The sequence below is a fragment of the Aptenodytes patagonicus genome, chromosome 27 (genome assembly GCF_965638725.1).
Source record: "Aptenodytes patagonicus chromosome 27, bAptPat1.pri.cur, whole genome shotgun sequence".
Lineage (NCBI taxonomy): Eukaryota > Metazoa > Chordata > Aves > Sphenisciformes > Spheniscidae > Aptenodytes > Aptenodytes patagonicus.
The window spans coordinates 914,041-939,822 of record NC_134975.1 but is presented as its reverse complement, the minus strand read 5'-3'; the positions used below and the strand labels follow the sequence as shown (position 1 = coordinate 939,822).

Genomic DNA, 25,782 nt, shown 5'->3' with positions numbered 1-25,782 from the left:
CCGCCGGCTCCGCAGTCCCGGGGACCCCCCGGGGACCCCCCGCGTCCTCTTTATTTGCTGCATTTGAGCACAAATATTCCTGGGGGGGCGGATTTTAATGTTGCTGCAAAGGCAGGGGCGGATCGGCCTTTCCCCTTCTGCTCAGGCCACCTGGCCAGCAAAGCAAGCAGCAAATGCCCATCACCGGGGTGTCTGGCCCAGAGCTGCAGCCATGGGGTAGAAGAGGTGATGTCACTGCTTGCCTCGGTGATGTCATCAGTTTTCTTAGCAAGCCGGTGATGTCAGCAGACCAATTCTAAGAAGGTTATTTGGCTTCTGGGCCAATCCAGCCTCGGCACTTCGCTCTGCCCTGCCCAATCCCAGCCAGAGCTGCCCACCCTGAGGCTGGGAGAGCCCTGGGGGCACAGGGGGAAATTTGGGGACAACCCCCCCCTAAAACCGGGCCATCTCCAAGCCCAAACACCCACCTCGTTCCCAGCAGCACCAGGAAAGCCAGGCTGAATTTTGGGTTAAAAACTACCAGTATTGGGACAATAACCCCAGGCTCCAAGCGGAAAACCCCGCTTTCTCAGCTGCGCCAAGGAAGCAGGGCTAGATCTGGGGCTAAACCCCCTCAAGTTGGGGCAAAACCCCCGGTCTCCACCCCAAACACCCGCTGTGCCGGCAGCGGGACGGGAGGCTGAGACCGGCCAGCTCGTCACACGAGCCCAGGGCCGGACCCTGTCGTGGAGAGAAATGGGGATTTGCTGCTTTTCTTCACTAAAAATGTAGCAGAATTTGTTTCTCCCCTTCCTCCCTTTCCCTTTTTCTTGCCTTTTTCCCCCCATTTTCCTCTTTCCTTTTTCCTCCGTTTCCCTCTCTCCCTTTTTCCCCCGTGCAAGCGTGATGCCCCTCCGTGCGAGCGTGTTCCCGTCCCATGCGAGTGTGATAACCCCCGTGCAAGTGTCATCCCCCTGTGCGAGCGTGACCACCTCCATACAAGTGTCATCTCCCTGTGCAAGTGTCATCCCCCCGTGCGAGTGCGATCCCCCCGTATAAGTGTGATACCCCCGTGCGAGTGTGGTTCTCCCCTGTATGAGTGTGATACCTCTGCGCGAGTGTGATACCCCCCATGCAAATGGGATCCCCCGTGTGAGCGTGATCCCCCCATGCAAGCGTGACCCCCCCATGCAAGCGTGACCCCCCCCATATGAGTGTGACACCCCCATGTGAGTGCGATCCCCCCATGTGAGTGCAATCCCCCCGTATAAGTGTGATACCCCCACGTGAGTGTGATTCTCCCCTGTACGAGTGTGAGTCCCCCGTGTGAGTGTGATACCCCCCGTGCAAATGTGATCCCCTGTGTGTGATCCCCCCGCGCAAGCGTGATACCCCTCTGCGAGCGTGACCCCGCATAGAAGTGTGATAACCCCGTGCGAGTGTGATACCCCCCGTGCAAATGTGATCCCCCGTGTGAGTGTGACCCCCCCATGCAAGTGTGATCCCCCCGTATAAGCATGATACCCCCATACGAGTGTGGTTCTCCCCTGTACGAGTGTGATACCCCCACGCGCGTGTGATACCCCCCGTGCAAATGTGATCCCGTGTGAGCGTGATCCCCCCGTGGGACCCCTATGCGAGTGTGACCCCCCATGTAAGTGTGATAACCCCATGCGAGCGTGCCCGCCGTGCAAATGTGATCCCCTGTGTGAGTGCGATCCCCCCGTATAAGTGTGATACCCCCGTGCGAGTGTGGTTCTCCCCTGTACGAGTGTGACACCCCTGTGCGAGTGTGATACCCCCCGTGCAAATGTCATCCCCTGTGTGTGATCCCCCCATGCAAGCGTGGTACCCCTGTGCGAGTGTGACCCCGCGTATAAGTGTGATAACCCCGTGCGAGTGTGATACCCCCCGTGCAAATGTGATCCCCTGTGTGAGTGCGATCCCCCCGTATAAGTGTGATACCCCCGTGCGAGTGTGATTCTCCCCTGTATGAGTGTGATACGCCCCGTGCGAGTGTGATACCCCCCGTGCAAACGTGATCCCCCCCATGCAAGCGTGACCCCCCCCCATGCGAGTGTGACACCCCCAAGTGAGTGTGACCCCCCTGTGTGAGTGTGATCCCCCCACGCGACTGTAACACACACACACCCCGCCATGCGACTGCGACCCCCGGTGCGGGGGGGGGGGGGGCCCGGCCGGGGTCCCGGGGGTCCAGCGGGGCCCGGGGGATGCTGCGGGTTCCATGGCGACGGTTGCCGGGGCGACCGCGGAGCCGGCGCGGGGGCCAGCGCGGCGGAGCGGCGGGAGCGGAGATGCGGGCGGCCCCCGAGGAGATTGATGGGGGGATCGATGCGGGCCGGGCAGCGGGTGAGTCACCGCCCGTCGCCGGCGCCGGCGGCCCCGGGAGCTGCGCCGGGACCAGCCCGGGGACCCCGCGGGCGCGGCGGGGCTGGGGAGGCCGGGGGGGGGGCGGAGAAGGCGGGGGGTGGGGGGGGGCGTGGGTGCGTGTGGGTGCGTGTGGGTGTCTGCGTGCATCTGTGTGCGTGTGCGCGCGCGCGCGTGTATGTGCCTGCGTGTGCGCGTGAATGTGCGTGTGCATGCATCTGTGTGTGTGTGTGCATGCGTGCGTGTGTGCGCGGGCACGTGTGGGCGTCGCGCGGACACGCGCGCGTGTGTATCCTTGTGTGTCCGTGTGCACGTATGTGCTTGCGTGTGTATGCCGGCACAGGCGCTCGTGTACGTGCACGCGAGCGTACACGTGGGTGTGCGTGTGCAAGCGTGCATCTGAGCGTCGGCGTGCGCTTGGGGAGCGTGCGTGCGCGTGCGAGCGTGCAGGCAGGCGCATGTCCATGAGTTGCGTGCACGGGCGTGCGCTGGCTGGGCGTAGGCAGGCACGGGTGCGCTTATATACACGTGCATGCGTGTGCGCGCGTATGTACGTGTGTGCACAGGCACCTGCGTGCGTGTGAGCGTGCGCAATGCGCAAGCACGCGTGCGTGCGCACGTACGAACGTGTGGGCGCGCGTGCAGGCAGGTGAGCGTGCACGCGTGGGCATGCCCGGGTTGGGTCTGTGCGCGTGTGCCCGTGTGCACATGCGTGTGAACGCAGGCGGTGGTGCAACCACGTCTGCCCTTACAATTTATGCCTCCTCGTCCTCCTCCTCCTCCTCCTCCCAGCAGCTCACCCGCTGCGGGGGCGCACGTGGGGGGCCCACGCGACGCTCACCCCAGCTCCGCTCCCAGGCAAGCCGAAAAACGGTATTTTTCCCCAACCGCAGCTCAGCAGAACCGGGCTCCCCTTATTTTTTGGGGGGAAAAAAAGGGGGTTTTGGGGGGGATCCCTTTGCCAGTGCTGCTCTGCAGAGCGTGGGGGGCGGCGGAGGGCGGGGGGGGCGAGGGCTCGGCTCTTTCTTCCTCAGCTGCTCTCTGCACTGCACCACGATGCTACGGAAAATAATATCCCCGCAGCGGCGAGCGGCAGAACATAAAAAAAGATGGGGGGAAAAAAAAAAAGCGAGGAGGGAGGGAGGGGGAGGCAGAGCCGGGAAAGGTCGTCTGCTCCGGGCAAAGCCATTTGGGGACGAGTCGGGTCCTTCCCTTAGCCTTGCCGTGACCCCCCCTTTTTCCATTCACACACACACCCCCCCCAAATCCTGCAGCGGGGAACCCCGCAGAGCCCGAAAATTGCCCCCGCAGAATCTGCCCACTTATAAATATCCCCCCCCCCTTCCGTGGACCAGACCCGGTTTTGGGTGCCATCGGGTGCCCACGGCCGGGTGTCGGGGTGCTGGCACGGGGGAAGCTTCGTTAGGGGCCCCAATTGCAGCAGCCGAGTGAGGAGCAGTGATTTATAGGCACAAAGCTCCCCCCCCCGCACCGTGAACCTGCGACAAAAGGCTGGGGGGGGGGGGGGAGAGAATCAATCCGGCGTCTTTTCTCCCAATATTTTCTGCCATTCCTTTGTTCTCCTAACGAAGGTCTTGAAAGGAGCATCGCCGCAGGGACGAGCAGCGCCCCGCCTGCGAGGTCTTCATCTTTTCCCACGGTTTTAATTTTTTCCCCTTCTCCTTAAGGGTTTCCACCTAAACCGGGATATTTTTTTCTCCCGTTGTCCCCCCCCCCGGACTCCCCATCCCCAACAGCGTGTCGGGGGTGGAGAGAAGGTGGGGGTTGACGAGCCCAGGGATGGGGTGGTGGGTTGTGGGATGGGTGGGGAGCAACGGGGTGGGGTGGTGGGAACGTAGGATGGGGTGGGTGGGTCGTGGGATGGGGTGGTGGGACGTAGGATGGGGTGGTGGGTCACGGGGTGGGGTGGTGGGACGTAGGATGGGGTGGTGGGTCACGGGGTGGGGTGGTGGGACGTAGGATGGGGTGGGTGGGTCGTGGGATGGGGTGGTGGGTTGTGGGATGGGTGGGGAGCAACGGGATGGGGTGGTGGGATGTAGGATGGGGTGGGTGGGTTGTGGGATGGGGTGGTGGGTTGTGGGATGGGGTGGGTGGGTCGTGGGATGGGGTGGTGGGTTGTGGGATGGGTGGGGAGCAACGGGGTGGGGTGGTGGGAACGTAGGATGGGGTGGGTGGGTCGTGGGATGGGGTGGTGGGACGTAGGATGGGTGGTGGGTCACGGGGTGGGGTGGTGGGACGTAGGATGGGGTGGTGGGATGTAGGATGGGGTGGTGGGTCACAGGGTGGGGTGGTGGGACGTAGGATGGGGTGGTGGGATGTAGGATGGGGTGGTGGGTCATGGGATGGGTGGGGAGCAACAGGGTGGGGCGGTGGGACGTAGGATGGGGTGGTGGGTCACGGGGTGGGATGGTGGGACGTAGGATGGGGTGGTGGGTCACGGGGTGGGAAAATGGGTGGTGGGATGGGACGTATGGAGAGTCAGGGGATGGGATGGAGTGAGATAGGGTGGGATGGGACAGGGTGGGGTGGGATGGGCTGCAGGGTTCCAGGATGGGAAGGGGAACCACAGGCCAGTGCAGTGGGTCATGGGATGGGGCTGTGTCACGGGATGGGACACAGGCACCCATGGGTGCCCCACAGGGAAGCAATGCAGGATGGGACCCGGAGCACCCAGGGGTGCTCAGGGAAAGCGATGCAGGATGGGAGGCTCTGGGAGGCTCGGGGGGGACCGGAGCACCCAGGGGTGCTTGGGGGAAGCCATGCAGGACAGGGGCACTGCAGGGACTGGGGGGGACGCGGGGCACCCAGGGGTGCACCCAAGGACCCGGTGGAGGGCAGAGCCGACATTTCGGCTGCCGCCAGGCCCCTGCCCTCGCAGCCGGGTCTCCTGGGCTGGAGTCGGTCCCCTGAAATGGGGAGGGGGGAGAAGGATCCAGCAATTCCCATTTTCGGGACAATTGCTCCACCCTCCGGGCTCGTCCAGGAACGCAGCGAGGTGGCCGTCCCTCGCCCCCGGGACCACCCCAGGGCCTGCCACCCACCCGGGGGACCGAGGGCTCGGCGAGGCTCCCCAACATCCCACCACCACCCCCGAAAAACCCAGTGACCCCAGGCACAGCGCAACGCTCCCCAGTACCCAGCCACAGTGGATTCTCTGATGTCTAATAAAGGCTGTGCTCGCTGGGCTGTTCCCCACAGGGTCACGCCGGCTCTTTGCCTAATTCCCCCCAAATTTGGCCAAACGGGTGAACTCTTCATTTTTTTCTCGCCACCTCCCAAATTTGGTTAAGAAAAGCCAAAAAAGGGCAAAAGTTATTAAGGGGGGGGGGAAAGCTGAGCTTTGGGTCAGGGGGTTGCAGCGGGGCTGGCTGGGTCACACACTGGCCCCCCCCTCCTGCCATCACCCCCAGCCCCGGCTCTGTATTGGGGTACCCCAAAGCCAAGGAAGAGGCTTTGCCTCCCCATGGCAGCGTTTTGGGGGGGGGGGGCGGTGAGTTCCTGGGTCCCGCGGCCACCCCAGCGCTGCCTCTGAAAGCCGAGCGTGTTCAAAGCGAGCTGGGAAATGGGATTCGTTCCACCAGCCCCGGCGACAAAAGGAGGGGGAAAAAAAGCCGCCAAAGCCGCTGGAAAATGAATATTTAAAAGAGAAGGAAACCCATTAAAACGGCTTCAGTTTTATTCCCATTACAGCCCATTAAATCAATGCCAGGGCAGGCAGAGGCAGAGCGGCTGCGGGAGGGGAAGAGGGGGACAGCCCTGCACTGAGGGGGGGGGGACACGACACAAATTCAGCCACCAGCTCTGCCCTGGGGAGACCTGCGGCAACACGGCCCCTCCAGCACCTCCCTCCTTCCCATGTCTCGGTTTCCCCACGTGTAAACCCAGGGGAGGACGCCCAGCTCCCTCCATCTCTCCCTGTTTTCCCACCCGGAGGTGAAATTCAGGTGTGGGTTAGCGGAGATGAAGCTGCCTCGGGGTCGGGAGCTGCATTTTGGGGCTGGAAACGGCCCCTCAAAATCCTGATAAACATCAAGGCCACGAGGACGTGGTGCCACCTGAACCCCGAACCCGATAAAACCGGAGCTCCCCCGGCACCGCTGGCTCCGCGGCCGCTTTTATGGTGCCGAACATCAGGACTTTGGGTAATGCAGGCAGGTCGTAAAGCCGACATGAGCGGAGCTGCAAAATGGCTGGGGACACCCATTTTGGGTAGAAAACGGGCAAAATAAGGAGAGGTGCCCACGCCGCTGTCTCACCCTTCCCTGCGGGAAAGCTGCCTGGAGGGGTTTATCCTCCGGGGATGCTGCAGGGATCCGGTCCACCCTGAACCCTATTTCTCATCCCTGGGTTGGGGGACATCCAAGGTCACGGTCACGGTTGTATTGGGGACCCAGGCGTCCAGGGCTGCCCTTGGGTCCCTATCCGTCACCCGGCACGTGGCACGTCCTCGCCCGTCCCCGTGAGTCCTTGCGGGGTACCACGGGGACCACTTTCCAGCTGAACGGCCGCTACGTTGGCCAGGGATGCTTGGAAAGTTGAAGAGCAGCCAAGGGAAGGTTTCCACGGCAACGGCCAAAAAAAAAAAATCTGCATTTCTCCATTTGGGGGTAAAGGCTGTCATTTGTATGCAGGCAGGCGCGCGGCGCCTTTGAAATTCAAGCAGAAAATCAAAAAGGCGAAGGCAGGAGCGTAGCTGCCGGGTGATTATGCGGGAGGTGGGAGAGCGGCGCGGCCCCGCTGTTATTTAGTGCCGTCCCCGGCGAGGAGGACAGGGATGGGGACGGGGACAGGGATGGGGACAGGGATGGGGACAGGGACAGGGATGGGGACAGGGATGGGGATGGGGACAGGGACGGGGACAGGGATGGGGACGGGGACAGGGATGGGGACAGGGACAGGGATGGGGATGGGGTTGGGGATGGGGACAGGGACGGGGACAGGGATGGGGACGGGGACAGGGATGGGGACGGGGATGGGGACAGGGACAGGGATGGGGACAGGGATGGGGATGGGGACAGGGACGGGGACAGGGATGGGGACGGGGACAGGGATGGGGACAGGGATGGGGACAGGGACAGGGACAGGGATGGGGTTGGGGATGGGGACAGGGTCAGGGACGGGGACAGGGATGGGGACGGGGATGGGGATGGGGACAGGGACGGGGACAGGGATGGGGACAGGGACAGGGATGGGGATGGGGTTGGGGATGGGGACAGGGACAGGGACGGGGACAGGGATGGGGACGGGGACAGGGATGGGGACGGGGTTGGGGACAGCAAGGAGGCGTGAGGGGTCCAGGCACTGTGGCCGGGCTGGTGTGGGAGCAGCCAAGGCCAAGGTGAAGGAGAGGGGTGTCAGGGAGGAAGAAGGTGCCTGAGGAGAGAGAAATCCTTCTGGCCGTCTGTCCTTCCCACCCTGTCTGTCCTACCTATGTATCCTTCCTTCCTTCCTTCCTTCCTTCCTTCCTTCCTTCCTTCCTTCCTTCCTTCCTTCCTTCCTTCCTATCTATCTATCTTGCTCTCCTTGCTCTCCATCTGTCGTTAGTCATACAGCCTTCCTATCCCTGTATCCTCCCTATCTGTCCTTTTTACCCACGTCTGTCCTTTCTATCCGTCTGTCTGTCCTTTCCATCCATCTATCCTTCCTACCCATCCTCTTCCTTCCTTCCTTCCTTCCTTCCTTCCTTCCTTCCTTCCTTCCTTCCTTCCTTCCTTCCTTCCTTCCTTTCTTCCTTTCTTTCTTCTTTCTTTCTTTCTTTCTTTCTTTCTTTCTTTCTTTCTTTCTTTCTTTCTTTCTTTCTTTCTTTCTTTCTTTCTTTCTTTCTTTCTTTCTTTCTTTTTCTTTCTTTCTTTCTTTCTTTCTTTCTTTCTTTCTTTCTTTCTTTCTTTCTTTCTTTCTTTCTTTCTTTCTTTCTTTCTTTCTTTCTTTCTTTCTTTCTTTCTTTCTTTTTCTTTCTTTCTTCCTATCTTCCTACCTATCTTCTGATCCTTTCTATCCTTTCTATCCATCTATTTAGCTTTTCTGTCTGTCTATCCTTTCCATCTGTCTACCTGTCCCTTCCCTCCATCCATCCTCTCTGTCCACCTAGCCTAACCCAGCCATCTGTCTGTCCTTTCCATCCATTTATCCAGCCTTTCTGTCTGTCCTTCCTTTCCACCCCTCTGTCCTTCCTATCCATCTCTCCAGCCTTCCTACCCACCTATCCTTCCTGTCTGTCCGTCCTCGCGCTCCGTCTCTCCTTTCCATTCATCCGTCCCATCTCCATCTGCCCTCCCACCCCCTCCATCCCTCCGGTTTGTGCTCTCCCCTCCCCGTACGCCCCAGGCCAGCACTGGGGGATGCCCCCACGGGCCCCCCACCAGCCCCCCCACCAGCCCCGAGGGCGATTTCCCCCTTTGAGTTGCAAAATCCGGATTATGGCCCTGGGGGGTGTCCCAGGCCGGCGGGGCTGAGCCTCCCAGTCCCCCCACCCTTATCCCGGCGGGGCTGAGCCTCCCAGTCCCCCCATCCTTATCCCGGCGGGGCTGAGCCTCCCAGTCCCCCCACCCTTATCCCGGCGGGGCTGAGCCTCCCAGTCCCCCCACCCTTATCCCGGCGGGGCTGAGCCTCCCAGTCCCCCCATCCTTATCCCAGCGGGTTTGAGCTTTCCAGTCCCCCCACCCTTATCCCAGTGGGGCTGAGTCTCCCATGGGGACACCCATTTTGGGTAGAAAACAGGCAAAATAGGGAGCGGTGCCCACGCCGCTGCCCCAGTCCCCCCATCCTTATCCCAGTGGGTTTGCCCCATCCCAGTTTCCGACCAGTTTCCTGCAGGTTCAGTGAGCTGAACCGGCTGGGACAGGGACTGGGGGGGCGGGGGGGGCAGACACAACCCAGACCTGGACACATGCACCTTTATTAATCCCTCCGTCCCCCAGCGATGCCGCGACAGGGACCAAACCCCACCCTGGGGGTGGGCGATGCCACAGACCCCCCCCCCACCCCGGGGGAGCGTGGCTGCTTTGCAGGGGGTGACACCGAGCTGGGGCGTCCCCAGACGTCCCCTGCGCTTCCAGCCCCCGGGGATCGGAGCCGCACAAGCACGGCCGTGATTTACTAACGGCGGCTCCTCGGGAGACATCTGCCTCCTGCCAGGGCTTTGTTTCACGCGGGCGCTGCAGTCCTTTGTCCGCGCCACGCTCCCAAAAAGGGCGTTTTTAACCTTTTTTTCCTCTTCCCGCAGTGGTTTTCCTTTTCCCGCAGCTTCCCCGGGGAAACAGGGGTGGGGACAACAAGGACATGGGGGTGCGAAGCGCCAGGATCGGGGTTTCGCCTTGGTTTTAAGGCTTGGGATGCCATGGGGATGCAGCCCAGACGCCACGGTGAGGGGCACCTCCCACCTCCACCCCTCAATTCGCATCCTTCCCTTCATCCCCCCCCCCCGAGCAAATGTCCGATAGGATTATTTTGGGTTAGAAACACCCCAAAATACAGCAGGGAAGAGCTTCTGAATGGTTGCTTGGCCAAAATGTCCGTGGAGCAGCACCCGCCGTGGGACGGGTGCCAGGGGGGAGCGAAGGCCGAGAGATCCCGATTCCTCCTGAGGCTTCGGATTTAATGACATTTTGCCCAAACCAGGAGGCAGCAGCCCCTCGGAGGCGTTACGGGGGCTTTTATTCTCCCTGCCATCTCCCATGGGTGCTCCCCAGGTGCGGGCGAGGCCTGCATGAGGCAAGATGTATTTTGGGCAGGATGCCCGGCTCCAGCCCCTGGGACCGGGACTTCCCAGTGAGATCCTTCCTCCTCCGGGACGGGATGCTCCATTTTCTCCCCCAAAACCCCAGCCTTATTTCCTTGCGCCAACTCCTCTCCAGCATCTCCCGCAGCGACGCTCCCGGAAAGATGCCAAGATCGAAAAACCCAGGAGGACGATGGTGAAATAGCATTTTTTTCCATCATTTTTCAACCGTTTTTTCCCCCTGCCTCATTTATGGGCACGGGTGTTTTTGTCGGAAGCGCCGCTTCCCGTAGAGAAGACTCATTTTTGGTGAAGAAACCCCAAATTTGGCCACTTTCAGCCCCAAGGTGGAACATTTAAGAAAATTTGGCCAAGGCTCCAGGTCTGGTTACAGCAGCCTTGACCTCCACGGGGTATTTTCAGCCCCCAAATCCACATTTTCTCTTGATGGAAAGAGAATTAAAGGACATTTTGGGGTCCTAGATTTCACCCCGGCGGCTTTTGAAGCCTCTCAGGGTCCGGCCGTTGGTTTTTGTGTTATTTTTCCATGCTTATGAATCCCCACCACATATGGCTTTACGTTCCCCAGCCTGGAAAATCACCAAAAATCTCAAATATTCACCCAAAAGCGTATTTTCTCCAGCCTTTTTTTTTAGCCGGCATTTCTGCTCCTCGCAACAAGAGGAGGTGAAACCTTTTGCCGATGGGAGCGGGGTGGAGGTTGGCTCTGCCCCTCTAATATATCATTTTTATTTCCTGTTGTAACTGACAAATTGTTCTGTATTTTATATCGGATCCCTCCAGGCAAAGGGGCTGCGGGATGTGCTTTTTTTTTTTTTTGGTATTACCTGGGAAAAAGAAAAAAAAAAAAAAAAAAGACTCATAAAATCAAATAATAAAATAAAAAAAAAAGTTAAAATAGTCCAAAAGAACAGATACGGTGGTAATGAGCACCGCAGAGATGCTCTATAAACCTGAGCAAGGCTGCAGGGATGGGGAAAGGAGGGGGAATAAAAAGCAACCGGGCAGAAATCCCCCCCCCTCAAAACCCCTTATCGCCTCCAAAAAACGCTGGGGAAATTTTGGGGCCCCGCGCTGCGCCCAGTTACCATCAGCAGGTGCAAACGCACCCAAAACCCCACTTATTTCCCCATAAACCAGCACCGCTCGCTGCATCATTTCAGCTGGCAAAAGAAAAAAAAACCCTCCTTGGGAAAGGAAAAAAAAAAAATCCTGATTTTTTTTTTTTTTCTTCATGCAAAGCTTTGATTATTCTCCTTAAAACGCCGTTTCCGTCAGGATTTTAATTGTCTTTGAAAAGGTCAGGCGACGCTCCTTCCCGCAGGTTTCATTTCGCTTTATTTATTTGCCCCCGGAGAAAAACCGCGTCGGCTGCGTTCCGCTTGAAAATCCGCCGCTTTTGAAAAAAATAACGTTAATAAAATTAAAAAGAAATGGGGGGCGGGGGGGAAAAACCCCAAAGAGGGGTTTTTTTCTGGTCTGAAATCCTCGTATGGCTCTTGCTGCTCTTTGCTGCCAAGGGCTGGTTGGCTCCGGGCTCCCCGCAATCCCCCCGTGGCAATTTTTTTCCCCTATATCCATGGGGTTTTGCCCCATTTTATGGAGATCTGTGGGATTTTGTGCACCTGATTTAATCGGAGGGGGTTTAATCGAAGCACAAACCCATCCCCATCCATCCAGTCCGGTGCCAACCTTGGACACGTGTACGCGACGGGACGGACGGACAAACCGGCTCTTTCCCATCACCCTGGTCGGGAGTGACCCCGAATCCCTGAGAATTGCCCCATTTTGCATTTTGTGCTCCTTTTCGTGCGATTCCAACCGTCGGCTGGGGCGTCGTTTGGGGGTGAAACTTGCCCTTTTGGGGACGGGGAGGTGGCAGAAAGGGGGTTTTCGTGGCCACCGCTTTGCTTTCAGTAGCCGCACGGCGGTGACGAGCCCCACAGAGGGACACCCATATCCAAGAGCCGCTGAGAACCCTTGGGAGCATTTTTGGGTGGAAAACCATCATTTGCCAGCCTGAAGAGCCAAATCCCCGGGGAAAAGGAGCAAACCCCCACCTCCCGATGCTGCAGACCTCGGCGGGCTTTCCCCCCCCCCCTTGCCGCGTCCACCTTGCAAATCTCCTTATTTTTATGGGTTATTCGATCCGTTCGGAGCGTTTCTGGCTTGTTTATAAATATCCTCGTCTATAAATAGCTGTGCGGGGAGAAAGGAGCCGTTAGCCCAGGGCTCTTCAATCAGGCCGGGGAGCTGCAGGTAAATAAATTCAAGTAGGAAACGAGATGCTCCTCGCCGGCGGGGCAATGGCATCGTGACGAATACGGATTCGCCGGACATAGAGGCTTCTTATTTGAGATAAAGTGGCTGCGCTGAAAAATGTCACCCACGGGAGGGTCATTCCCCTGGGGACCCCGGTGGCGGTGGCTGGGGAAGGGGACCGTGGCCGCACGCGGTGGCAGTGGCAGAAGGACGTCCCCGTTTTCCCCAGGGTTGGCTGCTGCAGGGTGGCTTGCCTGGGTCAAAAAGGCAATTAAACGGTTATATCGAGGGAAAATTAGCAATTAGTAATGAAATGCAAGCTGTGGGGCTGCATGGACACCATCCCAGCCACAATATGGACACGGGGATCCCAAATCGGTGGAGAAACAGCCCTGCACCCCTCCAGGCACCCCGAAAGGGGTCCGTCAGCTGAATTAATGCCCCTTTTCCAGCCTGGCATCCCCCCTCAGCCGCTCTTCCCCGGTCTGAAGCCGCTTCCTCGGGGTCAAGCCTCTCCCCAGAGCTTTATTTCTCTGGGGGAAAATATCTATGAGATGAGGCAGATTTGAAATGCTGAAAATTTGGGGGTGTCGAAACGCCGTGCCGAAGCCCCCAGGGCTGAGCAGCATTTTTGCAATTCAGCTTTTTCCTTCCCTGAGCTTGCAAAGGGCTTTGGGGGGGGGGGGGGGGGGGCGGATCCGGCACATCACGATGGAGGTGATGAGGTTTTGGGGGTGAACCCCCTCTCCCCAGCCCCGTTTTCTCCCGGCTGGGAGAAGCAGCCCTGGCTCTGCGGCAGCGCTGGTGGATCCCGGTTTTCCAGCCCGTCTTCGACAGGGGGAGCGTTGTGTCCGCGCATCCGTAGCCCTGCACGTCCCTGCTCGCAGCGGGGATGCTGCCAGCATCCCGCGACCATCGGCGCCCGCGGAACCCCCGCGGCACCCAGCACCCTGGGGTGCTCCTGGCCCCCCGCTCCCCCTCCGAGCTCTTATTTCAGAGCGTTTCTTAACACTTCAAGCAAGCGTTCTTGCAGGTGGCTCATCCCTCGCCAAAATCGAACCGAATTCGGCCAATTCTTAGCCACGTTAATAGCAGGGAGAAAACCTCTAAATTATCCCAAATGAGGCAGCTGGGAAAAGGGGAGACACCGCACCGATGTCCTCTGCAGAGGGCCGGAGCACAACCTCATATTAGACACTAGAGAAGTCAAGCAGAAGGCGGCGAGCCCCAGGGAGGCACTCCCAGCTGACGGCGCTTTGCAGCCTGGCCGAATCCTGCCGCAGACGTTCTCCGAAGGGCCAAATCCTGCAAAATCCTCTGCTGTTTGCAGAGGAGCATCGCTGACGGACACAGGACCCGGCTGTTTCGGGTGGAGAAAAGACAAGAAAAGGGGGGAAATGAGAATTGAAAAGATTGAAATCCCCCTGTCGGTCTCTGTGCTGACAGTGAAAAAAAAAAAAAAGAGAGAAAAAAACCCCAACTAATTATATTTTATTTGCTGATCAAAAGGAAAACGACTCGCTGCAGGCAAGGAGGGAGCGGGGTTTGTGAGGGCGTTTGGTGGAAAAGGCAGCGTCTGAAGGTTTGCATAATCCGCGAGGGTTTTACCTCTCCAGGGTGCATTTTCTGGGCAGCCGCCTCCTGTCTGGGCTCCGCTAGTCCCAGCTTGTTGCCACGCCGGCGTTTCGGGCTCCGCGGCGGGTTGGGCTGCTTTATACGCCTTCCAAAGCGGCCGGGCCGAGGGTAAACGCGCGAGGGCACGAGGGGAAAAGCCCCCGGCGTGGAAATGCTGGGGCGGGAGGCAGCGGCGGTGAGCGCCGGTTGGGTTTGTGCAGGGCTGGGGGTGCGGAGAGACCACGGGGCTGGTGCGGGACCTCTCTGGGTTTGCTGTTGTGTGTGGGGGGGGGAACATCCCTGCCTTGGTTTTGCTTTTGCATGGGGGGAGCATCTGTAGCTTGGTTTTGCACCACAGGAACATCCCCATCTTGGTTTTGCTCTTGCACCGCGGGAGCATCCCCATCTCAACTTGATTTTTCCACTGGGGGAACGTCCCAGCCTCGGTTTTGCTTTTGCGTGGGGGAAGCACCCGTGTCGCGGCTTTGCTTTTGCACCGCAGGAGCCTCCCCATCTTGGTTTTGCTCTTGCGCCACTGGACATCCCCATCCCAGCTACGCTTTTGCCTTGGGGGAACATCCCTGCCTTGGTTTTGCTTTCGCACCACGGGAACATCCCCACCTTGGCTTCGCTCTTGCACCGCGGGAGCACCCAACCACCCGTGCGAAGCCGAGCAAAGACCTCACCCTGGTTCTGCGCCCACTTCACACCGACTTCTCCACGAGCTCCGCCGGGCGATTCTTTGCAAGAATCGCCCGGGGATGCCGAAGGGAAAAAAATAAATTGAGAAAAAACGTGGGGAGAGCACGTTTCTCCTTGTGCTCCATCCTGAGCGGAGCCGGGGCGAGCCGGGCGCAGCGGGCGGCTGTAGCCTGGGCGGCTCGGCCTGTTGCGGCTTGTTCCCTGCATATTTTACGGATGCGTCGGCAAGGTTCTGCCTCCCTTTGGGGCTCCGCGAGGCTCCAGAGGCTGCAAAGCAATTACCCCCTCCTTGCTCCCGTGATTTCGGCATTCCTGCCAAAAGACGGCCCCAAATTTCCCTGCCTGCCCCAAGCGGGGCCGGATCCTGCCTCCGTCCTACGCCCTATTTACAGCCGGGATGGACCCCCCCCCTGCATCGGGCAGGCAGGAGAAGTCCTGCGGCTTGCTTTCTTGCATGAAAATGAATCCAAACCTTAAAAAACAACAAAAATAAACCCGCCAGGGGCCAACGTGCGCCTGAGCCGCGGCCGCGCAATCACCCCCACGTTAACCCGTAATTAATGCCGTGATGAAATTCAAACAGGTTTCGCTCTGCGGAAAGTCCGTCTCGCCTTCCAGTAAACTCTACCTTGGTTTAATTGGCTCTAATTTGCATGAAAACAATTATGGGCCGCGTTTTGCCTGTGGAAAGGTTGGGAAAGTTATGGAAGTGTCTGGGAAAAAAAGGGATTCGTGAATCACCGGCATCGGCAGCCGCGTTGCATCTGGGGAGAGCCGGAGCCTTTGTGTCTTGGGGTGTAAAGCTTGAAACGTCCCATGAGGTCCGAAAGGGAAGGGGGAGGGTGGGGGTTGTCTGGAGAGAGAGTCAAGGATTGGTTTTGGGGGGTGGGGGGAAATAGGTGCCCTGATGCCCCGGTGATGGGCTGGGGGATGGGGAAGACAGACCCAAGCATCACCGTAGCGGGTTGGGATGAATCAACCCAGAGCAAAAACGCTCCCTCATTCCCCACGTCACCCTAAAGGGGAAAAATTGGGGTGAAAGAGCCTAAAATCAGGGTTCACCCGGGTGCCCGGGGTGCCCAGCGCCGGCGGGTGCATCCCCAGCCCGTTCCCCGCCCAGCTGCACCCTCCAGATACAGAAGCGATCCTTGCAATCAAAGCAAATTTTTGCTTTTTTTTTTTTTTTCTTTCTTGCTTTTTGAAGCCAAAAAAAGCACCGTGCGTGGCACAGGAAAAAAAAAACCAAAAAAAAAACCAACAAAAAACAAACCAACCCAAAATCCCCCTTGCGCATCCCATCGGCCTCCGCCGGGATTTCGGGGGCTCGGGGCGGGCGCCCACGGGAGCTCGGCCACGTGGCAGCGTTTAGGCGAGAGCTGTAAATCACAGCCAGCTGCTGAGTGGGGAAAGCAGAGGAAAAACCCCGCGGCGGCTGCGGTTGGAGCCGCCTCGTGCTCAAGGCCTCCCGGGGCGGGGATGCCTCGGGGTGCCCCGTGCGTTCCCGGTTTGGGGACACGCAAGGGACGCGACACACCCTCCCTTTGCACGGCTTTTGGGTGGCATTGCACGGGTGGCACGTCCAAGCGCCCACTCAAAAGGTTTTGATTTTGGGGGGGGGTATTTTCCGGGAGCTCTTGTTCCGTCCGGTGTTTATTCGGCTCCTAAATAATTTGGGAGCATCCCAAATAATTTGCGGCATCGTGCATCTTGCTATGCGTGCTGTGGTCACTAGATGGGGAGATAACAGCTTAGCATGAGTGCGCGGAGCTGCTGCCTGCTCCTGTCTGGCTGCCAGAGCTCCTCCAGCCCCCACAGAGCTGGGATTTCCAGCCATGAGCTGGAGATGGATGGGTGCTGCAGATGCACCCCAGCACCCCTGCAACGGGCACCCATCGAGCTTTACCCCAGCACGTCCAGGTCTACTGAGACGGGGGTTGGTCGTCCAAGGCTTGTCCTGGCCCCACGGCCACCTGGATCCTGCTGCTCCCGGGGGTGGGAGATGATGGAGGATCCCCCCCAGCCCCTAAACGTCTGGCCCAACACCAAAACCCAACGGGAGCAGCTGCAGGAGATGCAACGGGGGCTCCATCAGCAGCGGTGCGGTGCCGCGTCCTTCCTCCCCGGGAGGCGAAGAGGATGGTGAAGCCGCTGCACAGCACCTCAGATGGGATGCTCAAACCCAGCATCCCTCCCACATCCTCCCCTCCCTCCTCACCCCCGTCTCCCCCTTCCCGCGGGCCATGAGGGTCCCCGGTTCGCGGCAGCCGGGAAGCGGCGAATCCTTGGCAGCGAGCGTTGAGCAACTGGCTGGAGCCGTATCTTCCCGGTGCCACGAGACTCCTCTCTATCTCGCCTCCCCAGGCATGAGTTATAATGTGCAATAAAAAGAAAATCAGTGCATTGATGCCAGTTAGTGTGACTAATCCAAGACCCAGCCTATTAACTGGTGAGTGGAGCATCCGTCTTGGCTCTCATTAGAAACTCAGCCAACTACCCAGGGATAAATCTTTCAGCGCATGTGGGAGCGCGGCTCAGTGGTCAGAGCATCCAGGTTACCGGGGTTTTGCTCCTGGAGCCAGATTTGGTGCTTTGAAGGAGCCAAAGGGCATTTGGGCTCTGGTTGTTAACTGGGGGGATGCACAGGGATGGATGGGAATGGGGGGTGGGGGTGGGGGGTGTTGCAGCGGGAGACGAGGAAGCAGGAAGAGCCCCAGGAGCATCCCACGCAGATGGAGGTGGGGAAGGAAAACTGAGGCACAGAGCAGTTAGCGCTCAGGCAGCGCTGGATGGCAACCCGTTGCCAACGGCCTCCCATCGCCAACAGCATCCCATCGCCAGCAACATCCTATCGCCAACGGCGTCCCAGCACCAACAGCCTCATCCACCCTTCCCTGAAGGACACGGTGGCTCTGCCACGGCGCTGCCGCTCCTGCACGTGCCCTTATTTGCTTTATCTTTGGCTCTCTCCATTAATCTCGGTGTGATTTACGGGGTTGTGTTATTTATCTTCTTCTCCCTCCTTCGCCAGGCTGGACTGGAAGGTCCACACCTTTTTATAGCGCAATAAAGCCTGCACAATGAAGAGGGTTTCGTGAGGTTTTCCAGCCGCAGGGGAGCAAGGGGATGTCGCAGGAGGCGAGTCAGGGACCTGGGACACCGAGGCCACCCATGCGAGGAAGTAAGGGCTCGCGGACAGAGGCTTAACCCACCCAAATCACCTCCCGGAGATGTTTGGTGGCACCTTGCAGAAGACTGTGGCTGGCCACAAGGGATGTGGGTCCTTGTGCCTCAGTTTCCCTCCTGGGCATTTAGGCATTGCAGCTTTACCAATGGGGACATCCCTCCATACGCAGGGTGACACGGTGGGGAGACCTCTCAGCTCAGCAATGACCACAGTGGTGTGGCCACAGCGGTCCCCCCTACCCATCCCGAAGCAACGGAGCTTGGGCTGGACGCCCAGATTCACTCCCTTAAATTCAAAAGGCTTCCACAACCCCTTCCTACCTGCAAAACTCTGCCTCCAAACCCCACCTTTGTCTTGAATTTTAAGCAAAAATCCCATTACATTTGCTTCCAGCCCAGCAATGGCGCAGACGCTGGCTTCCAGATGACCGGCACTTTACGGGAATACCGCCCTATTAAGGTGCCGGTGCCAGCGCTGCATTGGCCAGGGGCGTTGATTTAAAAGCGCCTTACGGCTGCTTAACGTAAAGCGATCGTCTACCGACTTAAGCTAAATCAATAGAAGGCAAGTTCGAATCAATTTGAAAATACCCAGATCCAGGGCCTGGGTGCCGTAAATCAGTATCAAAATCAGACGTCGAATTAAACAGGTGCAATCTGGAGAGGAGATGGCGAGTTAAGATTTTCCTGCCTGTTTCTGAGTACGGCCAAGAGATTGGCTGGGGAGCACGGATGGTCCTACCTCGCTGTGGCTGCATTGCTCTGGCATTGCCTGGAGAGTGGCTGCAGGGTTTGAAGGCCAATGCAGGGTAGCAGGAGGTAGAAAGGGACCTCTGGTCCCTCCATGCCAACCAAGAGACAAATCTGGGCTCTAGTTGAGGCTCTTTGGGGTGTCACAGTGGGATTGGGTTCAGCTGAGGTTGCAGGGACCAGCGGTGTTGGCTGGAAGGGACCCTGAAGGACTCTCAGCCAACCTTGGACCTTTGGACATGACCAAGGTTTGAAGACCTCAAGGATGGAGGTGCCAAGGATGGAGATCATCCACTTGCCCCAGGGCTCCCATCCTCCTTACCCCATGCAAGCACCTAGGGCTGGGCTAAAGTCAATGGAGAGTGCGAGCACCTTCATGGTGGTTCCTCTGACCTGGCTTCAGTGTCACCCCTCCAATGGGACAAGCTGGAGGATGCCCTTGGCTAGAGACCAGTGCTGAAGATCAGGGAGGTGAGACCCAGCCAACACATCTTGGGCTTGGATAATGTCCTCTTCTCTTCAGCCTGGACCAGACCTTGCCATTGATCTTGAATTGGCCAATTTTGGGAGGTTTTCCGACTCACCTGCATGTTGCGGCGGACAGGGAGCCGGCATCCTGCTGCCTGCCACCGGACCTCCTCCTGGAGGACCTAAATCTTTTTGGAAGCAAGTCGTAAAATCCCAGGCGCGGAGGTGTTTTTACAACCCCCCCCTTCCCACCCGCGGCTGCGGCTGGGGCCGGCGCGGAGCAGTGTCCCCGCAGGGAGCTGGCCCTCGCTTCTTGGCCGGGGCTCATCTGGCATCGCTGTGTGTGAGTAGTCGCCTTGTCAAGGAGCTGGAGCGTCTCCAACCTGATGTTTTTCATTTCGTTGTCAGCTCCTTGCCAGCATCCGGCCTCGTTGGCTCTCCGGCAGCGGCTGACCGCGGGGGGGGAGCGTCCTTCGGGTGGGAGAGATCTGCCAGAGTGGGTGGTGGTATCATCCTGCCTGCTGCTGAGCACCTCCCAGCCTGGGCTACCCCACCGATTGGTTTCCCCCATGTGCCATTTTTAAATTGTTTTTCCCAGAAATACCGCCCGGGCGGGCTCTGGAGGTTGAGTCGTGGTTTCTGGATGGTCCCAGAGCACCTACCACCACCAGGGACATACGTAGTTCTTGGGATGGTGCACATGTGGTGGGACCAAGTCGTGCCGGGCGCCGGCGTCATTGCAGACGCATTTTGCACCACGCACATGGTCACCTTTGCGTGGTCCTGGTTGCTCTTCCCAGCACCAAACGCAAGGGCGTCGTCAATTCAACGGCGTTGACTTGGCGGCCGCAAGCCATCATCGTGGATTCGGTGACCTGGGGGACCACACGGGGGTTGTGCCAGCCCCCCATGATGGGGACGCATCTCAGCTCCCCGGCGCAGAGCCCGGCTCCTCAGCCTCAGCCAAACAGCAGCCTGGCCAAGCGCCCACATCTCCCACCTCGTTAACGTCAGGGGGATTGATGGGGCTTTGGTATCGCCCCAAATGCCTTGACCTTGGAGAACCAGCCATTTCACATGGACTTAACGGATAAAACGACACTTGAGTATTGGCCGGGCGCGAGCTGCCTTATCACTTTTGCAGGCTGTAGTGTTTGGGGCTATTACAGTAGCATACTGTACCGCAATCGCTTTATAAGGATGGATGGTTAGATAGAGATAATAAAGCCCAAGAGCATTAAATCTTCGCGAGACACCGGCCACACTGCCTCATCCACCAGGCTGAAAAGGCTATATATGTTTTTCATAATTTGTAATTACTTTTTTACAGTTCCCTCCCATAACTCTGTCCATCATCTGGGTCAAAATATACAATGTGTGTGGGAGTAAGAGTCATAAAAATGTGAAAACAAACAGTTTGTCTTCAGGGAGATTAACGCACAGTTAAAAGACCCATTTTAACACCCTCTCCATGCCGTCAGCCAATTAGCCGATATAATGGGCTCCACTTGATATTTTAGTTTTATTTTATTTCACGACGATACCAACGCGCTTAATTGTGAACACATGATCCCTAATTGCTGGCGGTGTCATCTTCGAGGTATGCGGCTTATGCAAGAGCGCAGCGATTTGGGGCTAATCTGGAGGAGACTGGGCAAGGGAATTCCCTCTGAAATTCAGCTGCCGGAAAAAGGCATCCTGGGTGGAAAGAAGAGGATCCTGAATGGCAGACGGGGCAGCGTTGGGTCCACGGTAAGTGACTGCAGAGGATGAGCTGCCTTGTGGACTCTCTGATGTCTACAAAGGGTTGAGGGAGATCTACAAAGATCCTTTGGGGATCTTTCTCCTCTGCTGGTTCAATGAAATTGGGCAGATCTGAGCATCGCTGCCTAATCCAGTTGGTATTGGCCTCCAGGTTCAAAGTTATTAGGTGACACACACTCACATCCAGAGAACAATTGCATAAATAGCCATTTTTTACCCCTTCACCTTTTCCCTTTTTCTACTTTTAAAATAAATGACGTCGGAGATGTCTCTCAAAAAAAACCCCAAAACAACAAAACAACCCTGCAGCCCTCCTGCCCCTCCTTCTGCTCTTTGAGAATCCCTTAAAAAAATTGTAACTGGTTTCCAAACATCCCATTCATGGGAGCTGGAAAGGGGCCACATTTGGCTCCGATGGAGCCGTGTCTTTTCTTGGCTGCAGCAGGAGAGATCTGGGGCAAAATATCATGTGTTTCATTTCTCTGCTGGCTGGAAGGGATGCTGTGATGGAGGGATGGGGGTAGGGAATGATTTTGCCCCGAGAGAGGAAGCCGAAAACCATAACTCCTCATGAAAGAGATATTTTTGGAAAGTTTGCCTCGGCTGGTGGTGCTGGAATGCGGCTCCTCGTGGCGAGTGACAAGGAGGAATTATGCTGGGACAGAAAATGGCCTTTCTTCGCCCTCCTGCCCAGCTCACATCAGGGCTGACACCCAATATTTTTTTTTAGGAGAGGAACGGCTGCATTTCCCAGGGTGGTCCTGGCCCCTTCCCACCCCTGTGGCTGCAGGCGATGGGTTTGCTCGGGGACGGCATCATCCCTCCCAGATGTCCCGTCCCATGTTGTCCTCGCACAGCAGCCACCCTCCTCCCACCAGACCCCACCTCCAGCCCCACATCCCTTCTCTGGCCACGGAGAACCACTTGCTTCAGTAGATGGGGCCACCGTCGGAGCTTTTCCACCCTCTATTCCCTTCCCAGGGGCTTTTTGCTATGAATTTCTTTCTTTGCTTCAGATTAATCCATCTGAGCAGGAGAGCAGCCCCTGAGCAGAAGAGATCCAGGCTTTTTCTCTTAAAAAATAAAAGCTGGTTGCTGGCAGGGGATAGCTCCCTAATGCCTTCCCCACCCTGAGCAGCCCAGGGCCCCCCACGCATGCTGGGGGGACTGGGGTGGAGAGAAACGGCCGAGAGGGACCTTTGGGGGATGTCACGGTCCTTGGGCACCCCCACGACCTGCCGATTTGGGGTCCTGACTTGTTTCTACCCCCGTGACGTTTAAAAAGACATTTTGGCCCATGGGAACCGCCTGGGGCAGGGCTGGAGGGAGGTTATCCCCGACGGAGGGCTGGGGTTATCCCTGCGAGGGGGGGAGAGAGCATGTGGGGTTTGTAGCTTGGAAAGAAAAGGGGAAAAAAAAATGCATATGGGAAGGGAAGAGAGGAAAAAAAAAAGAAAAGAAAAGAAAAAAAACATTAGGAAAATGAAAGCAACTGATGACTAAATTGCTTTGGTTAAACATCTGCACAGCGTTACGGACACGGTGCTGTCTTCAAACCAGACACACAGCTCCAGCCGCTCTGCTTCGCCTCTCCCAGATTGTGTGAGCCCTCCTCGCTCTCCCGCTCAGCTCTAATGAAAGCAGCAGCTTTTATAAATAGCAGCTGAGAGGTCCTGGATGGGAATTTGCCTGACTTAATAGTCGTCTATTTAGACTAAGTTTTGGCAGCTCCCGTGAAGGGGAATCAAGCGTGAGCCGGCATCCCGGGTGACCCGATCCTGGCCTGTCCAGGCGGTGGGAGACGAGGGTCTGGGGCAAGGGGTCAGGTGGAGTTTCCATCTCAGCAGCTTGGTGGCACCTCTGGCACCTGCCAGTCACCTACAGCCATGACCCACGGCAGGGCTTCGTCATCTTCAACGTCAGGAGCTCCCCTCAAAGCCATGAGAAAAGGTGTATTTTGGGTTGGTTCCCCTCTCCCTTCACCACCGCTGGATAATTTGGTGGGCTGTAGATCAAATGACCGCCTTGATGTCTCCTGAGACTCATCCCAGGCTGAAATCGGGGCCGGCGGCAGGTGAAATCCCCCCCTGACTGCTCCACGCTTTGATCCATCTGGATGGATCTTGGGCCGCTCATTCACAACGGGGTCCCCAGCAGCCCCCGTGTGCCCACCCCTGTGGGCACAGCAAACCCCACCTGCATCCCGCCGGGATTTCGGGAGCACCATGAGGAAGGACCGCAGCCGCCGGGTGTCCCTGCCGCCGCACGGAGCAGCCCGAACCCCCCGCGGAGGCAGGGATGCTCGGTGGCCAAGCAGCTGCGGGATGAGCCAAGAAACTGTTTATATCCAGCAACTCGAAATCTGGCAACGGCTCTGTCTGTGCAAAACTTTTCACTTGGCTACCAGGCTGTTTTCCATCCTCGGGTTATTTCTCCAGCTCGGTTCATGTTTATAGTGGATTAACCTGCTGTGAGGAGCCTAGGTATTATTTATGGCTAATTATTGGCATTTGGCTGGCTGGGAGGATTGCAGGAATACGATACCGTGGTGCTTACACAGCTTGTTCCAAACTGCGTTCAGCTCCTCTGTCTGAGTGTGCGTGTTTACGATGCCAGCTCACGTTATTTTCATTACCCCCTTTCCACTAATAAACTTTTGGTTGAACCAGACTTGAGAAGAGAAAATCCTTTGCAGAAGATGTTTTGGTGTCTTTCCAAAGAGCCATTGTCAAGAAATCAAGGGCGCAGCCTTACTCCGGGATGTAAGGAGTTCAGCTGCGGTGGATTCGCCGCATTTGCATCGTATTAACTCCGGCTGCCGGCTGCCAAACGGCTCGCTCTTTGCATCTGAAAATAATAAGGCTGCGGGAATAATAGTCCTAAAGTGAATTTTTCAAAGCATCTTTTAAAAATATCAAGGCCAGGCTTGTGTTTACACTCAAGGCTTTCTGCACAGTTGGGAGACGCCGCCTGCTTCAAAGGCAGGAAGAGAAAACGTCTTCAGGTCAGAGCTCGACCTGGAGAGTTTGTGGAAAGGAGATGAGCAAAAGGTGATGTCCTGCAGATCCTATCCCCGGGACAAGCTGGAAGGGGTTAAATGCAAAAATGCTAATGGCTCGGGACGGTTTTACAGACCAGTGGTCAAACGCCATCCTGAAGTGGCAACGGCTTCTTCTTCTGGGCTGGGTGGAAAACCCATCCCTTTTGGCCAGGAGACCAAGAAAAAGGTGATTCAGCCCTTGGGCCGGAGGCGAGTCAGCACCAGGCAGCTCCGACGCAGCTGCCTCCACCCAAAATCCCCAAATCCTGCCCCAAAACACGCAGTGATGCTCTGGAAGAGGCGTCCTGCAATGCAACGTGGGGTGACCCAAGGGAAAAAGGCAGGAGCAGCGAAGCAGGGAAAGAGGCTGAGCCTGGGACTGGTTTTGAACTGGTTTTTGAGCGCGGCGGCTGGGGAGATGCTGCCCATGGGGCCATGCAGTCGCAAGGGGAGGCAGCAGCCAGAGGCTTGTCGGCTATCATCCTTGGCAGCTGGCTCTGCTGTGCCCACGGCTCCAGCTGCATACTTTTTCACCATTCATTTTGGGTGAGAAAATGCCCCTTTGCTGACCCATCTCCGTGGCCATGACGCCTCCGACCAAAGGGAAAAGCTGCACAACCCTACAAGCCACCAGAGAATCCCCACCAGGAAGAGACACTGGGATACGGGGGACTGAGCAGGGGAGGATTTTTTGGGGTGGGCGGGTTAGCAGGGGACCAGGCCGCTCCCACAGCTTCGCCATCTCCCGTTCAACTCAGTGGAGGGACACGAGGTCCAGCGAAGGTGACATTTTCGTTCCGACTGAAGCCGGACACGTCCCATCGCTGTTGGGGACAAGGGTGTCACGGCAGCAACGCGTCTCCCAGACTATTTTTAACCACTCCAGGTTTAAAACCCAGCGTAAAGACCCCGGCGGAGCAGCTAAGCCCTTCGCGTGATGCTCAACTCCCAGCCCTGAAGCACCTCCAGCCCCAAGCTCCCTGGAAAAGCTTCCCTGCTCTGCGGATGGACGCGAAGGGTGTGTTTTCTAAATTAAAAAAAAAAAAAAAGGCAGGTTTTTAAGCCATGTAATTATCCCACCATAAGTCCTGGCTGCAGCTGGTGGTTCCTCAAGCTCCACTTCCCTGTAGCATCTTCAAAAGAGACAGCGTCGAGCCCCGAAAAAGTTTTCGGCCAATTTCCTCCCACGGTGGCCGCCAAACCAGGGTCTTTCGGAGGTCCATCACCTGCACATGGCACCTCCAAGGGGCATCCCCCAGCTTGACGGGCTGCATCCATCAGGAGATGACGCTGGAGCACTCTTTCCAGGTTATCCCACATATTTCCCATTTCTCCCCAGCTGCATCACCTGCTTGGAGAAGATCTTTGGGATAAGGTTTTCCCAAGCTCCGGGCGAAGAGCAACCCGATGACCTCTGAGTCCACGCTCACCTCTGGCAGAAGCTGCTTTTTGTTCCCCACGCATCAGCACAATGAAATACTTTATTGCTGCGCCTCGCTGAGCAATTTTTATTTATTTCTTCAAAATCTTAAATAAACCTGGTTTTTAAAAGTACCTCTGGAGTAAGGGAAATGTATTATTATGGTAATTGTCTTGTGCTAATTATACTTATTACTATAATAACCATTTTGTTGTCACACAAATAAAGTGGATTACATCATTTGTAAGTGCCAGAGGCAAGCGATGGCTCCGGAGCAGCGAGCAGGCGAGTTATGTGGGTTTTCTCCTTGGGCTTGGGTGAGATGGTGCCCAGCTAAGACACCTCCGATTTGGGATCCACGTGGAGCCGGCGGATCTGTTCGACGGGGAGGATGGAGCCGCTGCGGATGCAAGTCCGGTTTTAGGGACGTTGAGAGGTGGGTGGTGAAGGTAA

At 57.3% G+C, this 25,782-nt stretch overlaps 1 long non-coding RNA gene across 3 annotated transcripts; it reads left to right on the top strand.

Moving 5' to 3' along the window:
* Positions 1-2,284: 2,284 nt before the first annotated feature.
* On the top strand, positions 2,285-25,463 carry LOC143171422 (uncharacterized). 3 transcript variants are annotated; one of them, XR_012997189.1, is made up of 3 exons: positions 2,285-2,349; positions 17,733-20,857; positions 22,399-25,463. It is a non-coding gene; the product is annotated as an uncharacterized LOC143171422 (long non-coding RNA). The 3 variants fall into 3 exon arrangements; XR_012997190.1 differs by having other exon boundaries at positions 2,303-2,349; positions 20,706-20,857; XR_012997188.1 differs by lacking the exon at positions 2,285-2,349 and having other exon boundaries at positions 17,420-20,857.
* The last annotated feature ends 319 nt before the right edge of the window (positions 25,464-25,782 follow it).